The sequence below is a fragment of the Balaenoptera borealis genome (assembly GCF_965194805.1).
Source record: "Balaenoptera borealis genome assembly, chromosome: 2".
Taxonomy (NCBI): domain Eukaryota; kingdom Metazoa; phylum Chordata; class Mammalia; order Artiodactyla; family Balaenopteridae; genus Balaenoptera; species Balaenoptera borealis.
In genome coordinates this window covers 77,019,855-77,043,569 of record NC_138867.1, presented here as the reverse complement: position 1 = coordinate 77,043,569, position 23,715 = coordinate 77,019,855, and the positions used below count along the sequence as shown (strand labels likewise).

General features: G+C 35.4%; 1 protein-coding gene and 1 long non-coding RNA gene across 6 annotated transcripts in view; one reads left to right on the top strand and one right to left on the bottom strand.

Moving 5' to 3' along the window:
* The window catches only part of LOC309622574, a 58,382-nt gene that overhangs the window by 7,808 nt on the left and 26,859 nt on the right, over nucleotides 1-23,715 (bottom strand). The window contains exon 3 of one of the 2 annotated variants that reach the window (XR_014240990.1): nucleotides 13,141-13,210. This is a non-coding gene — a long non-coding RNA (uncharacterized lncRNA). Of the gene's footprint in view, nucleotides 1-1,553; nucleotides 13,211-23,715 lie in introns of those variants that run through there. The other variant, XR_014240991.1, reaches the window with a different exon arrangement.
* The window catches only part of ARB2A (ARB2 cotranscriptional regulator A), a 430,201-nt gene that overhangs the window by 385,554 nt on the left and 20,932 nt on the right, over nucleotides 1-23,715 (top strand). The window lies entirely within an intron of this gene.

Sequence of the window (23,715 nt, the reverse complement as noted above, 5' to 3'; positions counted from 1 at the left end):
TAGAATAAATTGCTCATTAAATTAAAAAAATGAAATATGTGCTTAAAGCCTAAGTAGTGGGAAAAGGAGTTGCTTAATCTTTTAAATACTGTGTAAAACCATATTGATACAAGTCAATAATTCTCAGCACAATTAAACATAGAAGATGTGAAAAAAAAAAAATCTGCCGTATAGTGTTATGGATAGGTTTGGTCTTTCTTTTTTGGGTGGGAAACAAAAGAAAAATGTGTAGAGTGTTATGTTTGTGTTTGTTTCTATTTAAATGTGAAAATATGTTAAAAATCAAAATAATGAACAGTGTCTTATTTCTTCTTTTTACTGTACTTTTCCAAAATGAATGTGAATTATACATGACTCCTTAAAATTATTTCTGTGGAATAGAAATAGCTCTTTTTAGTGAGAATCCTGTTAATACCATAGCTGTAAAGTGGTATTGAATCCCATTTTTAACCAAATACACAGTTAAAATTATGTTTCTTGTACTTCCAGAAGCTTTTAACAATCATATTTTTTTTGATCATTTTACTCAAATGATTGGGTTACTGAGAATAACAGGCTTATCAGCAGGTTAGAAGCAAAACCTACATTATCTTGTCATTTTTAGTATTTGGAACTTTAGCATCTATATTTTTCAAAAAGCATCTAAAGAATTTTTGAATTTTTAAAAATTTTTTCATAATAATATTTTTTTTTCTCTGGAAAAGAAAACATTTGAAGTTAAGTACTTAGCTCAGAAATATCTGTATTTCATTTTTTAAAATTCAATTCAACATTTACTGAGCTCCCACTATTCAGAAGACTTTACCAGTCAGTCATTCAATCAGCAGATGTTTATTGCATTCCTTATGTGTGCCAGGTACTGGTCTAGGCACTGGGATGGATACAGCAGCAGACATAGCAAAGTCCCTGCCTTGAAAGAGCTTACATTTTAGTCAAGGCAGATGGACTATTAACATAAAAGCCAAAAAACAAGCTAGTAAATAAAGGAAAACTTAACGATTCCAGATGCTCCTAAGTGTTGTGACACACATTTAACAGGATAAAGGGTTGGGAGTGACTGGGCAGGAAGTAAAGGAGCAGAGATGCTCCTTTAGCTAATTTTTTTCCCACTTCGAGGCTGCCTAGTCCTGCTGCTGCTACTACCCTTCATTAAACTACTTGAAAACAATGTGCTGTCTTTGTACCACAGAGCAATGTGACATCACTGACTGAGTTGTTTTCTCCAGAAGTGATGGAAATACACTAGTCAACCACATTTCCTGCCCCTTCCCTTGTACATTTCTAACTGGTTGTAAAAGGTGAAACTTCCCACCTATTCCCACACTGTGGTGTTCCCTAAGGCATGGAAGGAGAACCAGATGCTGGGCACCAAAAAAACAATGACAAGTGTCTACTGTAGACATTAAGTAGAGAATATTTGAAGAAGATACCAGATTTAAAGACTCAAATACTTAGAATGATAGAGTCACTGAACATAGTAAGAAAAGTGAGAACAATGGATGGATATGAGGCAAAGCATTAAGTTTTCCATTACTAATATATATATTTTTAAAATTTATTTATTTTTATTTTTGGCTGTGTTGGGTCTTCGTTTCTGTGCGAGGGCTTTCTCTAGTTGCGGCGAGCGGGGGCCACTCTTCATCGCGGTGCGCAGGCCTCTCACTATCGCGGCCTCTCTTGTTGCGGAGCATGGGCTCCAGACGCGCAAGCTCAGTAGTTGTGGCTCACGGGCCTAGTCGCTCCGCGGCATGTGGGATCTTCCCAGACCAGGGCTCGAACCCGTGTCCCCTGCATTGGCAGGCAGATTCTCAACCACTGCGCCACCGGGGAAGCCCATTACTAATATATTTTAACTGTAAAGCTGTCCTATAAATTGGTTCAAGCCAGTCTCCACTTATATATATATATACATAATCATTTATATGCAAATGATAATATAACTAAAAAATAAGCTCTTAGAGGGAATGTATCTAGAGAGTAAAGAGCACAAATATCCCGTATATCTGAAACTGGCAGATAATATTTCCATTTGGATATTACTTTAAAATGTATAAAATACTTTCACATACATCATCTCAGAGAGTCATCAAGAACACTGATGTAAAATAGGTACTGTTATTATCTGCATTTTATACATGAATAAACTGAGGCTCAGCAAGGTGATTCACACAGAATCATAAAGCTAGAACGTGTTAGAATTAAACATCTCACCCAGGGGTTATGTCTACAAGTACGGTATGTTCTCCACTACACTAGAGCTACAAATAGATATTTTCAAGAGGAAGCAGACACAAAAAGTAGGAGTCAGAGAGATGATAGGATTTTGAGTCTGAAGCTATGGCTAACATGTCAGTGAGAAAGTAATCAACTGTGTCTTTTAGCAGCAGAAAGCTGCAGGGATAAGAACAGAAAAATGGATCTCAGATTCAGTTAGAAAACTAATCAGTGATTTTTAAAAGGAAAGTTTCTAAACAGCAAAGTGGTGATGATAAAAGTTTTGCAGTTATCAAGGAGGGATTTGATTTTTTTTAATGTAGGGTTCTTATGCCGAGAGTGTGTTCAAGTAATTCTAGGAACAAACAGGTATTAACAGTCAATATAGAGTCAAGATAAGTAATAAATTTGGGAAAACATGGGCATGCTGAAAGGAATGAGGACAATATAATAGAAATATAAAGATATCAAAGAGAGGAAAAATACATTGTTATGTGATTTTCTCACAACTAAGCATTCTAAAATACAAACTATTAATACATTTCTGTGATCTGTTGAGGAAGGAAGTATAGACACAAAGAAAGGAAGGTATTTCAAGCTGGAATTATAGAAACCATAGCAAATGCTTCCACAACATTCTCCATTACTGTGTGGTAGAATATTAGTGACTATGAATAAGCATAGCGAGGACCACAGGCTTCATCACAGAGGGAGTTCTTCAGATTTTCTCTCTTACACAAAGCCCTTACTATGGTCACCATAAACTGTCTTCTGGTGACCTCTGGGGAACTAGATGCCAAGAAGCATTCCAAGGTCATTACCTAGAAAACTACTCAGAATCACCTGATTTCTTTTTTCTTTCCTGTTTTTTGATTTTCTGAATACCACTAGATTATAAGCTTTGCAAGGACAAAGACTTTAATGTCTAATTCATTTTTGTATCACAGTGTCTAGCATATGGGAGCAACTCAATCCATGTTTACTGAACTGAACTGAATTATTTTAAAATGCAAAATCTGAGTCACTCATTCATTCAGATACTCAACATACTGACACTAAAGCCAGGAACATAAGTCTGAGTCCAGACACTGCCACTTCCCAGTTCTATGACTTTGGGCAGTTCATAATTTAACCTCTCTGGGCCTCAGTTTTCATGTCTATGACTTAGGGATAATGATTTCTGCCTTACTAATAAGCTCACTAATTTGTTACAAGGACAGAATCCGATAATACATATGACGATAAACCAGAAGTTATTAAGTGCTTTACCAAAAAAATGGTATTTTTCTATGGAACCAGTAGTGCCAAGATGCTCCAATGGTTGACAGGTTCCTTGGTCAAATCTAAATGCTGGATTCAATAAAGGTAAACAGGCTTCTGATGAGCAAGTCTTCTTAGAATCTTTCAGTTGGAAATTAACTTTGTGAAAGTATAAGAATGGGCTAGAATAGGAACGAATGTCTTTTTCTATAAGACTGAAAGAAAGCGTCCAGTTCATGTAAGTTGTATCAAAATACTCAAATAATAACAGTCGCTCTCATTTTTCAAGGAGGGCCATGTGCCGGGCACTGTCCTTGCATTTTATGTACATGAACCTAAGTTCTCATCACAAACTGAAATGTACGTATTATTGCTGTTAGTCCCATTTTTACAGGTTGAAAAAGAAAGAGGGTACGTGTGTCTTTTTGAATTATGGTTTTCTCAGGGTATATGCCCAGTAGTGGGATTGCTGGGTCATACACTTCCATGTGTAAAATAGATAGCTAGTGGGAACCTGCTGTATAGCACAGGGAGCTCAGCTCAGTGCTCTGTGATGACCTAGGTGGGTGGGATGGGGGGAGAGGAGTGGGAAGGAGGTCCAAGAGAGGAGGGGATATATATATACATATAGCTGATTCACTTCGTTGTACAGCAGAAACTAACACAACGTTGTAAAGCAATTATACTCCATTAAAAAAAAAAAAAGAAAGATTAAAGAACTTGCTCAAGGTTACAGCTAGGAAATAGCATTTTACATTTGCAGAAACTAACACTAAGAAATAAGTGACTTAAGCGATATTTGCTCTTTCTCACTTTTATTCTCTCCTTTTCTTCACCCTGCTACAACTCTAGTTCATATCTATATTACCTCTAGTCCAAAATATTCCAAAGTGTGTTTTGTGAAATAAAATCCACGAAACTGTGCCAGGAGAAACGCATTGGTCAGATATGTTTGGGAGATGGCACATATTGGAATCCTCCCTTTTCTGTGTCACAGTGCACATTAATTAGCACATTGAAGCCTCTGAGAAAGGCTGCTGTAAGGAGCCTTCCTAAACTTTAAACAGAACCTTAAATCAATAGCTGTTGATGTCGCACAAAGCCAGAGAGGTCCGTGGAATGAACTTTAGGAAAGGTTGACTATTGAGTAAGTTAATCAGTAAGTGCAATAATCATTATGCCAGTTTCTACCAACAGACATAGTGTACCATCTTCACCATAAAATATAGGTAAAGTTGTAAATGTACAGTTGATCTGATAATTTTCCTAAATGTGTTCAATAGTTTCCTAAAGATTTTTCCGTGTAATGCTTTCCTAACTATGACAGCAACCGATACTATAACAAAAGATGGCAGAAATTCAGATCATTTTTTCATGTGAGAAACTATATCCTAATAGATGGTTGGATTTATTCTGTGTTACTGAAAATTAGTATCCTGATTATCAAAAATTAGTTTAAATCAGTGATTTTAAACCAATGGAGTAAGCATTTCAACTTGGAGGAGAAGCCAATGATAGAACTATTTCCCATTTCTTCCTCTTCTAAAACCAGGAGGAAAATGAAGAATGTTAATTCACTTAGCTCTGTCAGACAGGATTCTTCAGTTACTTAAGGGTCATTTAAAACTTCTTTTGAGTGAGGATAGCTTGGTACCAGACTTTATTTGAACTTCAAATACTTTTGAATCAACTCAAACAAAAAATAATACATTGTCTCTTTTTATCCTTGGAAAACATGTACATTGCCTATTTTCATTACTTCATTGTATTTTGTTAAAATGTGTATTTTGTTAAAATGTCATAGAGCTTAAATTATTACTATATGCCCATTAGTTCTGCTGCCTTGGGATGTGATGATTCTTATTAGTAGTCTATGTAATAAAAAGGGTTGGTGAATTTTTACTGAACTGTCCTTCTGGGACTATAGTTTTTAACATTCTCTGGAAGCTTTGCAAATCCTTTAATGATAAAGTGCTCTTACACTGTCTTTATCACTGACAAGTTCATAAAGACCAGAACTGTTTCCTGTAAATGTTGAACCCAACACTATGTTGATATGATAAGTTCCTTACTTAAAGAGTCACCAAGGATACATAATTAGAACATTACCACCTTAAGGCAAATAAGGTGATTCTGTAATCTTGTTAGCAGAAATATTTGACTGGGGTCTCTACAGTTTATTAGATGAGTTCATCTTTTTGAGGTAGAGTTACCAAACACCATCAAACTATTATAGACATATTCTTTTCCTAAATTTTAAATCATTGAAGACTATAGAAGAACAAGGACTGGTATAGACCAATTAGCTCAGTTGCTAGTATTTTCAGGAGGGTTTAAATCCCTGGGTAGGCTAATGATTTTGCACAAAGATGAAAAAATATATCCTCAGGCAATAAGTTTTATTCAGTGATATGAATTAAATATTTTTATATTTGTATATGAAGTGTGGTACCTTTATTATTATATTTATGTATGAAGTATACTTTGAAATATATTTAATTTTATTTAGAATTCTTTTTTTAAACATAAATTTTACATAGTGAAATGATCAGATCTTCAGTGTACAAATTGTTGAGTTTTGAAAAATGTATGTATCCATTGTAACCACTACCCTTATAAAGATACAGAACATTTCCATCACCTCTAAAATTTTCTTCTTTAATCCTTCCAGTCAATTTTTCTTGCCCTCCCCACCTCACCCCTGCAACCTCTGTTATATTTCCACAGATTTTTTTTTAAACCTGTTCTAAACTTATATAAATGGCATATAGGGCATCTGTTCTTTTGTGTTTGGCTTCTCTCACCTAACATAATGTTTTTAAGAGTCCTCCAAGTTGTTACATGTATCACTAGTTCATTCTTTTTAATTACTAAGTAGTATCCATTGTATGAATATATTAAAGTATCCATTCTCTTGTTGGTAGACATCTGGGCTGTATCCAATTTTTGGCTATTATGAATAAAGCTTCTATGAATATTTTTTTTTACATACCTTTTTGTAGACATTTGTTTTCTGTTCGATCAATAGTTAGTAGTAGGAGTGCTGAGACATGGGGTAGATGTGTATGTTTTATTAAAAACTGCAAAAAGTTTTCCAAAGTGATTGTACCATTTAACACTCCTATGAGTAATATACCAGAGTTCTAGTTGAGTTGCTGCACATTCTCACCAACATTTGTGTTGTAGTCTTTTTAATTTTAATTGGCATGACTAGTCCATTTAACTTTTATGTAGTTATTAATATGATTGTGTTTAAATCTATGATTGTGTTATTTGCTTTCTATTCGTCCAGGTTTTTTGGTTTTCTCTTTCTCCTTTTCTACCTTCTTCTGAGGGTTTTTTTTTTTTAATTGCTCTAAAGTCATTTTAGTATGACTTTTTATATTATTAATGGCTGCTGTGGGGATTAAGGGTTGATCTATGCATTCTTATCATAGTCTACTTAGAGTTAATATTGTACAATTTCATACAAAATGTAAGGTGCTTACAACATTATAATTCCATTTATCTGCCTGTCCTTTATGTTACTGTTGTCATATATCTTAAATCCATATACACTAAAACTACACAATACATTGTTACAATTTTTGCATTAAAGGTTCAGTTGTTTTGTTTGTTTTTAATTAACAGAAGAAAAAATGGTCTTTATTTTTGCCCTTATGTTTACCATTGGGCATTTCTTCTTGTAGACTCAAGTTTCATCTGGTGTCATTTCCCTTCAGCCTAAAGAACTTCCTCTGGCATGTCTCCCAGTGCAGTCTGCTGACAACAGATTCTCTCAGTTTTTGACATCTGACAATGTCTTTATTTCACCTTAATTTTTAAAAGGCATATTTTCTGATTGGAAGTCGAGTTCTGGGTTGATGGGGGGAGGGGGTTCCCTTGTTTTTTTTTTAAGTTATCGTTTTATTGTCTTTTTTAAAATTATTTTATTTATTAAAATAAATAATTTATTTTATTTATTCTTTTTTTTTTTTTGCTGTGTTGGGCCTTTGTTGCTGCGCGCGGGCTTTCTCTAGTTGCGGTGAGCGGGGGCTACTTTTCACTGCGGTGCACGGGCTTCTCACTGTGGTGGCTTCTTTTGTTGCGGAGCACGGGCTCTAGGCGCGCGGGCTTTAGTCGTTGCGGCACGCAGGCTCAGTAGTTGTGGCTCGCAGGCTCTAGGGCGCAGGCTCAGTAGTTGTGGCACACGGGCTTAGTTGCTGCGCAGCATGTGGGATCTTCCCAGACCAGGGCTCGAACCCGTGTCCCCTGCATTGGCAGGCGGATTCTTAACCACTGCGCCACCAGGGAAGCCCCTGCTTCCACTGTTTCTGATGAGAAGGTGGCTGTCATCTGTATCATTGTTGTGCTGTATGTATTATGTCCTTTTTCCCCTGGCTACTTTCAAGTTTTTTCTTTGTCTCTGGGTTTTAGTGGTCTTACTATGATGTGCCTAGTGTGCTTTTCTTTGTATTTATCCTGTTCAACATTTACTGGACTTCTTTGATACATAAGTTAATGTTTTCACCAAATTTGGGATTCATGGGTATTACTTATACAAATATTTTTGCTGCCCTATTCTCTTTTTTTCCCCCCTCTGGGACTCCAATTACATATAAATTAAATGGTTTTATACTGTCTCACGGGTCACTTAAGCTTTGTTCATATTTTTCCCAGTCTTCTATTTTTTTAACTTGGTTGATTCCTATTGATCAGTTTTCAAGTTCATTGGAGCTTTTTTCTGCCTTCTCCAGTTGGTAATTAAGTACATCCAGTGAATTTTCCTTTCAGATATTATACTTTACAGTTCTAGTTTTTCCACTTGGTCCTTTTTTAAGGTTTCAGTTTGTCTGCTCAACCACTCTATCTTTCACTCAATATGGCCTTCTCTTTAAGTCCTTGGACATATTTATAATAGTTGCTTTAAAGTCTTAGTTTGCTAATTCTAACATCTAGGTCACCTTTAAGTTTGTTTCTATTGTTTTCTTTTTTTCCTCCTTCTTTGGATCACATTTTCCTATTGTGTATCTAGTAAGTTATTATCTGTTAGATATTGTGGATGATGAATGGTTGTCTCTGGATTCTGTCTTAATCTTCTGGCTTCTCTTGTAGTGGGCATTTAAATGACTGGTAGATGACCTTGAACTTGTTCAGACTTGGTTTTATACTTTGTTATGGTGAGTTTTGCCCTTATTTTTAGGGTTAACCCTTAGACCTGGGACATCATCTTTACACCTAAGGAATCACCCTTCTGGGTTTCAGTGGAAAGCCCATGGTGTTTATCCAGCCTTTATAATTTGACAAGACTCAGACTCTAAAAACTGTCTCTCCCATGGTGGGCAGCAGCTTCAATCTCTGCTCAGCTTTTTCAGCTTTCCAGCTGTAGCCGTCTTCTAACTCCTTGGAGTCTTCTTCATGCAAACACAGTTCAAAATTCATCTAAAAACTTGAAAGGAATTTACACATATTTGGAAATTTCCCCCTCTGTGGTTGTCTACTTTTTTTCAGGAATTTTCCTTCCTAGTTTCCAGCTGTTCTGGCATCCCTGAACGCCATCTTTTTGACACTTCAAACCAATAATTACAGCCTTTTGCTTGGGTTCTAGCCACCTTGCACCATGTAAAAAGGAAAATTCTCTCAAGTGAAGAGCCACCCAATGCAGATCCGTTTTTTGAAGGGTTTAATCTCCTGCAGTTCATACCTGCTTCTGGTTGCTCTCCAGTGCCATCAAATAGCTGTATGTTATATTTTGTACAGAGTTTATTATTGCTACCAGTGGGAGGGTTACCTGATTATCAGAACAAGAGCCTTCAATATAGTATTTTTTTAAATGCAATTGCATTGAAATGTAGTTAATTTATCCATTATTAAAGTATTGCATTTTTGTAAACAAAAAGTGTATGTTTATGTATAGGGAAAGAAATGTCTGAAAAAATATATTTCAGGTTATTTCTGATTGGTAGGATTATTGGCGATTTCAATTTTTTTCTTTTTACTTATCTGTATTTTCTTCTTTTTCTCCACAACAAGCATAGGTTGAACATTACGTTCTTTCTTTTCTCTTATAGGCAAATTTTTTGTTTATGATGACTCTTTATAATAAGATGTACTTGTGTTTCTTCAATGCATTTCATATTATTTCACTAAGTTAACTGTTTAATAAAATCCTAGTAGTCTATCTGTATGGTAAACAATACTCCTTCTGCTTTTAGGAATAAATTGAGACAAATCAAAGTTAAACGGCTTACCCAGAATTTCATGCATATTGATAGACTAGCCAGAAATAGATCTTAAATTTTAAGTCCCTCAATTCAGCTGCGCAAACTATTTCTAAGCCATCAGCAACAATGTATGCAGTTAATTCTACATTTTCTAATGGGTATGGAAGAAAATTATCATAGTTAAATATAAGCCTCAAATATTTTAGAAACTTCACTTTTGTCACTGATTTCAATCTCCTCTTCATCAAATCTTTTACTAGAGCTCCTAGCAAATTGAGAATTTGACTGATTTTAATTTTAATTCAGATTACCTTCCAAAGCCTAACGCAAAAGTGGCAGGAAGGCACACATTGAGATAGTCAGGATTTTTCTTCTTTCCTAGATTGCAAACTTCTTTTAAAAATACAATCAAATAGATATTTGTTATTTACTGATAGATATGTAAGCTTAAACAGGAATATTTTTAGCGTTTTCTTATGTTTTTACTAAAATTGTTCACTAAAAATGTCACAGAACTTAGTGTTAGAATTAGTGTTGTCATTCTGAAGTTTCAACCTGAAGATGAAACCAAATAAAACTACCTTACGAAAGATACTAAATAAAATTATCTTTTAAACGTCTGCAAAAATGGATGAAAATAAAAAGAAATAATTATTAAATCTTAATAGTTTTTGCTACGTCATCCTGGGTTGAATTTTATTTTCTAATTTGTTATTTTTTTGGCTGCGCCATGCAGCATGTGGAATCTTAGGCATGTGGGATCTTAGTTCCCCAACCAGGGATTGAACCTGCACCCCCTGCATTGGAAGCACGTAGTCTTAGCCACTGGACCTCCAGGGAAGTCCCTGGATTCGATTTTGTATTGGAAAGTAAAAATGCCATAAGGACAACTGACCAAACTGGCATACAAATAGTAAGGTAAAAAGTATCTTACAAGTGTAAAATCTTCTGAATTTGATTAGTGTAGTTACATAAGAGAATTTGGAAATATATTCTAAAGGGCGTGATATTTGTAACCTACTCAGATAGTTCAGAAAAAAATAATATGGGTATATACGTATATGTGTATGTACACAAAGTGAAAGAGTAAATGATAAAACAAACATAACAAATGTTTTTAAAAACTGGTAATCTGGGTAAAAGATATTCAGGATTTAACTGCATTGTTTTTGCAACTTCCTTGTAAATTTGAAGTTATTTTTAAATGAATTTTATTTGTAATACTTCTGAGTTTATTTTCTTAGAATACATTCAAATCAGTTTTTTCCATATCTCAATCTGAAACATTAGAGTCACATCACTATACACGATTTATCACTAAATTTTATGATTTTTTTTTTTAAAGAAGTTTTGGAACTTGAGCTACTAGCCAAAAGAAAACTTCATGTTTGCATCTACTTACAAAAAGTGTGATGACCCTTAGGTACGAAGAAATATAGAAAAAGTACTGACTAAACAACAATTTTATTAAGAATGACATAGTTACAAATGCATTTTATTTCCAAAGTTGTTTTAAATTATAATTGTTCATAAAAATATCCACTCACATTGTGTATGTTTTGCCACCATATGTAACACTGTAATTAAGTATCTGTCAATATTTCCAGGGGTGTTAAATTTGTAGAATCTTGCTCTGGGGCCTAAAACTTCAGCACTTAAAAGGTTTCACCAGAGACCTCCTTAGAAAGTCAGGACTTTTTCCTTTTCTTTACTTTTTTTCTTTTTTTCTTTTCTCCTTTTTTTGGCATGATAGGTTATTGAATAACACAAGAGTGACTATGGCTATATAGATTAAAGGATGTGGAGATTCTTATTTGTCCACTTGTGAAAATCTAACATAGTTTTAATCTGAAATTTTTAATTTGCCTTATGAGATTATTCCAGTCTCTTTTAGAGGTAATTTTTTAAACTGAAGAGTTACTGAGACTTCATAGTGATACATCTTCTTTGTCTTATTAGAAAATTTAAGTACAATAATAGTCTTTTTAGATATATAATTAGGCACTAGAATGGCAGTCCACGAGGCTGCTCTCAACTATGTGGTATGAGAAAGTAGCTTCAAGTCCAGAGTTATGAGTACTGAAACTCACTTTCTAATGTAATTCTTTTTTCTGGAACTGCTTTCTTCAATTATAATTTTAGTTTGTAAGAGATTCACTTTTCTGAATAAGTTAGATATTTCCTCTCTGGTCATAAGTCTTGAAGTGTTATATTTTGGTCAAATGAAATTCTGAAATAAAGTGTGAAATATCATCAGTTATAAAGTAAATGTAATGTTTTGACTTGCATATATAAAATAGAAGTTTAAAATTCAAGCCAAAATTGTTCCCCAAATTTCAAACCATGTTCTCTAATAATTATGTTAGATGCTACATTCAGTGTCTTGGGGTTGCATCATCCCAGATTTTTAACATTTTCTCTATTTCACTTTTAAAGATAAGAAACAAGATTTTTACAATTCATATATTTCACAGAGACCCATGTTGCCCCTTTTCTTTTTGGCTGTTCTTTCATGTCAGGAAGAGATGTGAGTTATATAGAAGTGAAAATGTTGCTTTCTGTGTCAAAGTCTACAAGTTTCTTGTGCTGTGTTGGAAAAATAAATGTTCTTCTTTTTAAAAATACTGATCCAGAATGCTTACACAGAAACTTCATGTTTAGGAAATGACCTATTGATTGGCTATCTAAAGTTAGAAGGATTGACATTGAAGTCTCCAATAGGTTTGTATTCGTGGCTTATGGAAGATTGATATCTTTAGTCAGCTGAGAACAAATACTCTTCTTCCCACATTCAAGACACATTCAAGGTGCCCGTATTAGCAAAAAAGATAATGAAAAAAAAAAAAGATAATGATATGGATATAAAGAAAGAATATGCAGATTTTGTAGAAGTATCATGCTAATTTGTGACATTATTAATAGTTTTTTTCTGTATTGCATTAACTGCTTCCATATCAGCTCACTGTGGCATGGGTCATCATTTTATTTGGGGACATGACTACTGTGCAAAACTTCTGTGTTTAGTGCCCACCTTTAAAAACATAACGAGGAAACTTGGATCTTACAACAGGTTTTCATCTGGCTTTAAAAGAGGAAATTAATGAGGGAATGAAGAGAAGAAAGGAAAGCCTACAAAAATTAAATAGAAAAATGCATTTAATGTTTGTATTCTTTCTTGCCCGCCGTATACTGGTTACCAATCAGGAAGGAAAGTGCTTTCCAGTTTGGGCAATTTTTTTGTTGGACCATTCACATGTTCCAATCTCATTCTCCTTTGATCAACAGGAGGTAATTACGAACTTTCCTGAACATTTTAAAAGGTTCAGTCTATAGGTGTGAGATAGATAGATGAGAGGATAGATAGATATATAGATAGATAGATAGATAGATAGATAAATTATCTAAATAATACAATAGTACAACTGTCTTTTAAAAAATACGATTATCTAAAGGAGATACAAACCATCCATTCCTTTAGATGTGCTTAATTTCATCTCTTGAGCCAGCCAGCATATCACAGGCTGTCAGGTCACCTGAAACACATTATATTGATGTCCTCTTAGTTACTTCTCCCAAGTTGCTCTTTAGTAATGTGTCATAAGTCTGCATTAAGGACACAATTATTAAAAACAACTGTTTTCCACAACCAGTTTGCTTTTACCACCTAGATGCAGTGAATCATAATCAACTGTGTTGGCCTCTTTGTGTTTGTCAATAGAAAGCTCAGTCAAATTTTCGGCCATCATCTGGCAGTTGTACAGGTTTTTGTATTCATCGTCCTTATGTATTAATCTTACCCTATCCCTGCCTTTATGCTATTTCTCTACTCCTTTTACTCTTATTTCTCTTTTATCCTACTATAATGTATATATAAGTCATCTTAAATGCTTTTTTCAATGAATGATATGAATAAATAACTATTAAACAAGCAAATGTAACTCTACTACTATATTTTTACTTAATGTGATATTATTGAAGTTTTCACTATTAGAGATATAATTTTTAGCCCTTTTTATACATTTTGTAAATATATTTTTTCTAGTAAATAGGTTATAGCATTCTTTATTATTAGGATTCCTAAAGTACTTTTGTCTTGATAATATAGGTCTTCCTTTGTTTACCTTTTTGTAGGAAAGTTTTCGACAATTCATGATTCTACTCATATAAATTGTTGCCCCCCCCCCAAACATTGAAATCTGACTAACTGAAGACATCTTATTTTCAGTAACCAACATCTTCCTTTTTAACTGTGCAGATTAATCCTCCACCTTAGTTAACCTTATAAGTGGATTCATAGGCTTTCCCATCAGTGTGACTTTTTAAATTTTCTCTCTGGAATAGAAATAAAATAATAGATGCCATTCACTTTCAGTAATGCCCAAAGGATATAGCTGAGATTCTTTGGGATGTAATTCCCCTCCATTGCTACTTTAACAAGATCCAAGTAATAATTCTGACAATGATTTTTAAATGCTTGGGGAAAAAAGAGACCTTTATGGCCCTATAATTAACTTTAAAATGTTGCTTAGAACCAGTATACAAAGCAAAGACGAGGGAATAATATGTACTTGCCAAATTTTGTAACATTTTAAAGTTATTTGTAAAATAACTTTACATCCATTGCAATATCTCATACCCCAGGACTGCAACTATTTACAAACCCAGAAGTAAATTTAATTCCAGAGAGGAAAATTTAATTCCTTGAGCAATACTGAAAGATTTCACCCTGTGAGTCTTCTAGACAGTTGCAGAAAAGCCTATATGGCAAGTCCAGTTAGAGTTTCAAAATGTCTTTTTAGGATAAAGTTTAGTACAGATGCAGTAAGGATTACAGTTGTAAATAATTTTCATAACCCTTTCTAGTAATTGTTTAGCCATATCTGCTTCTATTCAGTTTTTATCATAAATCAGTCCTTAGTGGAACTTAATTTAAGTGCTCATGAATTTTCTCTATCCTGATACTGAAATAGTATCTGGTATTGAAATAATCAGTCCTATCTTATATATTCCCATGTCATTTTCTAAACTAGGCAATAGTAGGAATTTACTATGTTTACATGACCTATTTGAGAATGTATATATTTAATTTAAAATCAGTACATTATTATCTTAATGGGAGATGTTATTCTATATGTATTAATGGTGTTGTGTAAATAACACAGGATCCTTTAAGGATTCTTCCCATGTAGAAGGCAGTTGCATTATGGGATTTTTTTTTTTTTTTAAAAGAAAAGGACATTCATAGAGGAAACGCCTTGGGGGAGAGAACTGGGAATGAAATTAAAGTAGTATCAGACAGGTGAGGGCAACTCTAGACTTGGAGCCTGAATGTAACAAAAATCATCTATTTCTACATTACCTTAACTAGAATGAAAAGACATCACAGTGTTAGGAGCATAAGTGATCCTCCAGCAGCTTTCAGCATCTGTCATAAAGTGACCGTAGTCAGCCACTAGATGACATTACCTGACAAAACTTTTTCTTTTTTTTTTTTTTAAGTGCATCAAGAAATCAATCAAAATAGAAAATGTAGTAATTTTATGCCAGATTTATGTTGTTCACAATAATTTGCTTTATGTGATATTTTATTCATCTCATTAGTTAATGTTATGAATACATTTGGAGGCTATTTTGGTTATAGTTTACAGTTTCCTTAAATTTATGACTGGAAGAAATAAGAGCTGTAAGAGTTAGAAAAGAAAAAACCTGAACTTATTCACATATGATTGTTTATGTAGAAAATTCAAAATCTACAGATAAATTTTTAGTATGACCAGGGTAATTTACCAAGGTTGCTAGATACAAAATCATTATACAAAAAAAATTGCATTTCTATATACCACTAACAAGCAGTTAAAGATCCACAAGTAGCATCAACAAACATGTCATATTAAAAAATATTAAGTTAAGGGATATATCATGTTCATAGATTCAATCACTCAACATAGTAAAATGTCATTTCTCCCCAAATTGATACAGAAGTTTAACATAATTCCTGTCAAAATTCCAGCAAGATTTTTTTGTAGATATAACCCTCTGAAGTTTCCAAGACCACCCTCACTATGATACCAACCACAAGTAGGTATCCTAAGGCCATCTTAAGGTTTCATCATTTGCCAGAAGGACTCACAGAGCTCACTGAAAGCTGTTATAAATCTAATAACAGCAAAAGGGTGTAGATTAAAATCAGCCAAGGAAAAGCATATAGGGCAGAGTCCAGGAACATTCCAAGGATGAATTTCCAGTTGTTCTCTTCCAGTCAAGTCTTGGATAGTGCTGTCTTCTCCCAGCAACATGTGAGAATACACATAGAATAGTGCAAACAGGGGAAACTCACTTGAACCTTGGTGTCCAAGGACTCAGTTAACATTCACATGGTTAACCGCCTGCATGGCTGACTTTAATCTCCAGATACTCCAGAGGTCCAGCTGAAACCTTTTGGGGACAGGTCATTACTATACAGTAGATATAGACAAGTTTATTCTAAAATTTATATAAAAAGGCAAAGGAACTAGGATACTCAAAACAATCTTGAAAAAGAAGAATAAAGTGGGAAGAATCAGTCTATCTGATTTCAATACATTACTGGCAAAAATACAAAGAAACTAGATCACTCACACATTGCTAGAAGGATTGTAAAATTGTACGATGACTCTGGAAAACAGTGTGGCAGTTTCTTGCATATTACAAAACATGCAAGTAATATATGGCCCAGCAATTGTACTCTTGGGCATTTATCCCAGAAAAATGAAGATTATTTCACACAAAAATTTGTACATGAATGTTTAGAGCATCTTTATTAATAATAGCCAAAAAACTGAAAACAACCCAGATATCCTTTGAGAAGGGAATGATTAAACTGTGGTATATCCATATCATGGAACACTACTCAGCAATAAAAAGGCACAAAATATTGATTCACACAAAAACCTGGATATATCTCCAGAGAATTAAGCTGAATGAAAAAAGCCAATCCCATGAGATTATATACTGTATGATTCCATTTATGTAACATTCTTCAAATGACCAAATTATAGAAATGAAGAACAGATTAGTGGTTGCCAAGAGTTAAGGAGGGGCTGGAAGGGAAACATGAGTGATCTTTGTGGTGATGGAAATGTTCTGTATCTTATCTGTAGCACGTTAATATCCTGGTTGTCATATCGTACTGTGGTTTTACAAGGTGTTCCTGTTGAGGAGAATCATAAAAGGGACCCAGGATCCATTTGTGTTATTTCTTACAACTGCATATGAATTTAAAATTATCTCAAAATAAAAAGTGTAATTATAAATGAATGAATCCAAAAAATGAAGTGCAAATCCTCTATGGAGAAAGCGGTAAAACTTCATTGAGACATTAAAGATGATCTAAATAAATGGTAAGATATATCACATGCACTGATGACAAGATTGAGCATTGGAAATATATCAGTTCTCCCTAAATTGGCCAATCGAGGCTTTAGTACGATTCCAAATCGTTAGGTGACTGGGGCAATCTCTAATGGCTGCTTTACCACCTCGACCTTCCTCCACTTCCTCCTTCTATTGGCTGCACAGCAAAGCTCTGTGCTTTTGAAAGGCTGACAAAGCAATATAAAATGATGCTGTGGATACAGAGGTTCCTATGATTCACCTGTGTATTCAGAACACCAGTAGCACTTGGCTTTGTAAATTCACAAGTCCTTACTGCTGTGATCTTCTGTGTGCTTCCATTTCCTTTATTTCAAAATGGAAACCATCATCAAAATAGTGCAAAAACCATAGAAAACGTCTATGAATCTATGTTTTATTATATCTTAATAGCATTCAATAAGCATCAGTTTTCTGGTGAATTCTGTTCTGGACAGCTTTTTATACAACAAACATCTATTAAGCCTCAGCTATGATTTCTGGAATAAAAAGTTTTGAGGCATTACCCCCAAAAGATTTGGAGATAAGACAAGGTATCTTTCATACATGAAATGACTAATTAAGCAAAGCAAGTATATGATAATACAGTATACACTATATACAAAATACTGAAACATGAAAAAAGGAAGTAGTTGATATGGGGTAAAGTTAATCAAAGAAAGCTTATTAGAGGAAGTAAATACTGAACTGAATCTTTTTTGTTGTTGTTGTTGTTTGGCTGCGTTGGGTCTTTGTTGCTGCGCACGGGCTTTCTCTAGTTGCAGCGAGCAGGGGCTACTCTTTGTTGTGCTGTGCGGGCTTCTCATTGCGGTGGCTTCTCTTGTTGCGGAGCACGGGCTCTAGGCGCACAGCCTTAGTTGCTCCGTGGCATGTGGGATCTTCCTGGACCAGGGCTCGAACCCGTGTCCCTTGCATTGGCAGGTGGATTCTTAACCACTGCACCGCCAGGGAAGTCCCTGAACTGAATCTTAAAGCAATTAGACATATATCTTCTGAAAATTTTTAGTATTATAATGCTTAACCAATTTATAAATATTGATTATATTTCAGCAAAATGTCTGTGTAGCTGTGGCCTATCACAGCCGCTCTGGACTTTAGATTTCTCACTTGTGAAATGAAACTGTTAGATGAAATTTTATCTCAGGTCCTTTCCACGTCTTTGCTATCTTATATTTGATATGTTTCTATCTGCATCTAAATTTGAACCAAGTATTTGAACTACCTTTTGGGAATACAAGCTCTTGAACAGTTGAAGTTTGACTGTCTAAGAGTTCTCAGTTCTGACACTCTCCTAAATGTCTTGATGCTAGTAAATTGTATTTACTAGATAAGCACAGCATTTTAGCTAAACATATCTGGAAGATACTTTGAGTATTTGTCAGTGCTTATCACCTAGTTGCTAATGGACTGTGGATCACCTGCATCTACCTCATCAGTTTGTTGGAGAGAGCAAGAAAAACACTCTACTTCCTTCAGTTTCAGTTATAGAGAATCCAACTGTTATTATATTCCCATTTTAGAGGAATTTATTTCTTAACTCTAAAAGCTAGCATGCACTTCAACATAGGGTACGTTTATCCATCTGTGTTGAAGATGAGTAAAGTTTGACCTCTGCCTTCAAAAACTTTACAGTGGTAATCAATCTCTTCTCTGACTGGACTTCAGAATCACCAGAGTCACAGATGCCCAGACCCTGAGATTTTGGAAAGGTTTAAAAATTGTCAGTTGACCTGGGCCTGGGAGAATAGGGGATACTTATAGAAGAACAGTTGAGGGATTAAACCCAGAAAAGAAGGCTAGATCCAGGGAATGGAGGGCTTTAAACCACATGGAGGAATTTCTACTTAATTTGAAAGATTATGGAGACCATTGGATATGTTTGAGCAGAGAAAGAGGTCTATGACACAAATGATACTTAGGATTTTTGTCTGGTAGCAGGGTACGAGATAGAAGAGAAGAGGTTGAAGGCAATGAAACAAGTTAGGAGGAAGTTTCTGGATTCTAAATGATAGGTCATTAAATCTAGAGTGGTGACAGGGGAATGGAAAGCAAAAAAGAGACTGGAAAACCTTTGCTGAGGTGCGATTGTCGGGATTTGGTAACTGATGGATCAGGAGTCGGCAAACAAGCGAAAACAAAAATCAAAGATGACTGAGAGGCTTTGAGCTGGAGTAGCTAAGAGAATAGTGTGTCTATTTATAGAAATGAAGAAAGTGGAAAGGCCTGCCTAGAGATAAGTCCACAAGTTGCCTCTGGTTGGCTTGCAGAAATGGAACGCTGTGACAGCGCCGTCCCCATCCTGGTACCTTCCCATCACGCACACCAGTCCTAAGGGCTGAGAACCCAGCGGCATCAGCATATATAACGAGAGCAGAATTATCAGGAAAATGCTGCTTCTAGTTCAAGTCCATTTTTTAATTTACTACTTTGAAATATTATTTTATTAGGCTGTCTTTCTTACTGCGTATTACTACTGCCTACTACTATTACTCACTTCATGTGAACCAGCAGGAGGTGGGTTTTATACTCTGAAGTGTGCAGGAGAAGAATGAGCCCCAGAGAATGATCTAGAGGTGGGAGGAGTTGATAAATGCAATCAGGGAGGGTTAAATCCATCATTCCAACTCCCTATAATCCATTCACCATTTACCAACCAGTGTACTCTTTAAATGCAAGTCAGATTATATTTCTTCTCTGCTGAAACTCTGCAGACAGCTCTTCCATTGTACTTGGAATAAAATTAAAACCTTTCACTGTGCCCTGAGAGACCTCACGTGGCTTGGAGGCTGCCCACCTCTCTGAATCATCTTCTACCACGTTCCCCCTCACCCTCCATGCTCCAGGTGCTTTCCAGTTCCTTGACTATGACCAGCTCTTTCCTCCTCAGACCCCCTCCCTCTCCTTGTTCTTTCAGAACTCTGCCTGCAGCACTCTCTCCAGACCTTCACCTGGCTCCCTCTTTCCATTCTGGTCTCAGGTCAGAAGTGTCCACCCAGTCTAAATTGACGACCATCTCTTCTCCTCTTCATTCTCTTCACATCCCTCTACTGTGTTTTTTTCACAGTGCTTCGGACTCTCTGAAATCATGTTCATCGGTTTACCTGTTTATTGCCTGTCATCCCCACTAGCACATATGCTACAAGGAGCAGAGTTTTTATATATCTTGCTCACCACCACATCCCCAGCCCAAAGAAATAGTGCCTGGCATACAGTAAATCCATGTATGAATGTATAAATTAATCACTCACAGGACCTCTGGAAAAACTGCCCACAAAATATTTCCTTTAGAATAGAATCCACAATTGAGCGAGGAGGACCACAGATGATTCAGATATTTGAACTAGCAAATGATTTTGTTTTGTTTTGAAATAAGGAAAGTATTTTGCATTCCATTCTATCTCACCCCTCCCTCTCTCCGTCTTTCTCATTCTCTCTCTCCCTTCCCACCTCTCTCTTACACACACACACAAACACACACACACACACTCATGAAGTCAAACTGGCAGCCATAAGCCATAGGTACCTAGCTAGGAACACAGAGAATCTGGAAGAAAAGGGAAGCGTGACAAACTATCTAGAAAGCTGCACCAGCCCTCTCGGACAGTGTTATTTTAGAATGGGGCCCAGTAAAGCTCTTCACTGATTGTGTTGGGAATAATAGGATCAGAAACCTTTACTTATGGAAATAACTATTTTATGATTCTTTGCATTCCTTGTGTAGAGCCCTGTGCTCTTACCATCCTTTGGCAAAGTTACTTTTGAAAATGACGAAGGGAAACGAAAAAGAGAACTTTTGCCCACACCTGGGCTCAAATTTTAAAGGGAAACAGTATCCCTGGAGGCCAGGCTTTGTGACAACACTAAGAGAAGTATGTGAGACAAGAATTAAAACCAAAGAAAACACTTCTGCGCCAGCTCTCTGGGTTTGAAAGGCAATTCAAGCAATTACAATGTGTCCATTTTTTATTGGTTAGGAGAGGTTTATTAGAGAGGTCTGCCGGGTTCAATGTCAGAGACCCACAGCTACTGCAGGCTCTCTACTCTGCCTAAGAGTAAGTTTACTTCCCAAAGTTGTCTCCTTGAGTCTTAAGCTGCCCAGTGCCCAAAACCGCTACACTCCCCTTTCATAGATGAGAGATATAGAAAAGAAGCTGGAGGAAAGGACAGGCTTTCCCAGAAGCTACCCGTGATGCAGAAGTTTCTACCACTGCTTTTATGTCTTTGTTTCAGCCTCCTATCTCTGGTCAAGCTTGACGACTTGCCTTTAAGGTCTCAACACAACCTCAGCTTTAACAGATTTGCAGCAGTGTTAGCAATGGAAAGAGACTTGCTTGTATCTTACACAGGTGGTTTAAGCAGGCCAGGCAGCACGTTTACTGAGCTGCTCCTGGCGTCTCCCTCAGTCCCAGCGAACACCCCACTTTGTTTACTATCCTCCCCGCCCCCGAAACCCCCATCCTCACCCCTGCTGTGTGACAGAGTCTCAACTCACACTTGTGCCTTCTAACTTGGAGAGTCTCCATTAGGAGCCCTTCTCTGTTCAAATATTGGTAAATTTATTCTTTTTAATGGTGTTCTTCTTAGAAGCGCTACAATTCATTTTTAAATGAATTTTAGTAGTAATATATATTTTCTTTCTTTTTAGAAGGCAAATTATTTTTCTGTGCTCTAGTATTTCTCTAATTCTTCATATCTTTCTAAAAATAACTGCTGGTGAGCTCATAAGTTCATTAGTTAATCCCACTGGGACTCAATAATGCATATTACAGACCTCCTGATTTTTATATATTAGATTTTCTCAAGAATTCCCTTACCTGTTATTCTCAACATAGCTATATTGACAGGGTCTTCATTACTTCCTAATTGCCCATATTTCTTTTTCTTGTTAAAGATCAATTTTTAAAATCAAGCCTTGTCAGTTTGAAAGTATCATAGATATGTTATCCTGTTAATGTGTTTCATATCTTTCTAGGTTTTTTTCTTTCCCCCTTTATCGTAGGAAACGTATAAAATTTACTCATTACCTTTTTCTTTAAAACCAAATTCTTTTGCAGGGGAGGCGGGTGTCAGTGAGAGGGTAGGGGCCCATACTAGTTTTTTCCCCTGAAATAAAGATTTTTAAATGATATTTCATATTCAGAGGTGACTTTGTGAACAGTTATATTCCCTATTCTAAACGAGACCCTAAAATGTAAATTATGCATAGATTGTTGAAATTATTCCATGACCTTCTGGTCTAGGACCATGTAAAATAAGGTGACCAGCAATAATTAGAATAGTGAATGGCTGACCAAGAAATGCTTCTAAATTATCTTTTCAGTGAGCCCTTACTCAGACTGTCCATCATATTATAGTAGTAAACCTCACCTCTGGAAAATCTGATTGTGTATGTGTAATATCATTTGGAGAATGATTATTTGCTTTCCCAGAGAATTCTTCACTTTATTAAAAGATTATTTGAAGAAGTAGATAACCCACTTCTTCCTTTAAAAATATTCTATTTACAGAAATTATATTTACGTATAACTTTTTAAGACATCTACTGCAGAAAATGAGGTACAGCTTCAGAGTAGTCTACATCTACCAAAGTAAACATCAGGGTTTTGGCTGCTAACTCAGTAGCATATTTTGGCATAGTTTTTGCCAAAAAAAAAAAAAAAATTCCAAGCACTAAGATCAAGTGAAGAGGAGTGTGGACAAGGCAGACTTGGAAGAAACACTTGGATTAAAGTCATCACAGGAAGAAGTAAGGGGAATAGACAAGGCAGAAGATATAGCAATGTTTTCTTCTCTCTTATCCTATTCTTTGAGCATTCCACTGTCAGTGCTATTTCCAACCATTTTTTGTTTAATTTCTAAATGCTGTTACATAAATGTAGCCTCCTTCTTTCTCAGTTCCATTACAAGATACTTTTTCTTAAATATATAGTCTTTTGGGAAAACATATGACACATTTTAGCAATTTGATCTTCCTCATATGATTTATAGTTTCATCCTTTATACTTAAAGTTTCTAATCTTTTTGACCATTTGTGCTATCTCTACCTCTTTGAAATTTGCTATAGTTCATTTTTAAAAACAATTGATAAAGAATAAATATTCAGTGTAGTATTTTAATTGGAAGATCCCCTGTCCACTACCTTTTGGTTATTTCACAGTGAATAACATCGTTGACAAAAATGCCAAGATCTTCTCCAACCACAATTATTTTTGATCTATGAAACAGAATTTCCTTACAAATTAAGTAGTTTTTATAGTAGTGACATTTATTGTTGATGTGATCTGTTTAATATGACTGTAGTCAGAAGGGAAGTTGGGTCCATTATTCTTCCAGAAATTTGTGGAAGAAACATTAAGAGAAGTAAAAGGCATTTCTACTCTGTATAAGGATAAAAGAGCTAGCTATAAGTAGGGTTCAGATTATAGATAAATTAATCTCTAATGTAATAAAAAAGAATTAACTCTTCATTTTTATTTAAGCTAACCCTTATCATCTAAAAACATACTATTTTAATAAATATTGGACTTCCCTGGTGGTCCAGTGGCTATGACTCCGTGCTCCCAATGCAGGGGGTCCTGGTTCGATCCTTGGTCAGGGAACTAGATCCCACATGCCGCAACTAAGACTC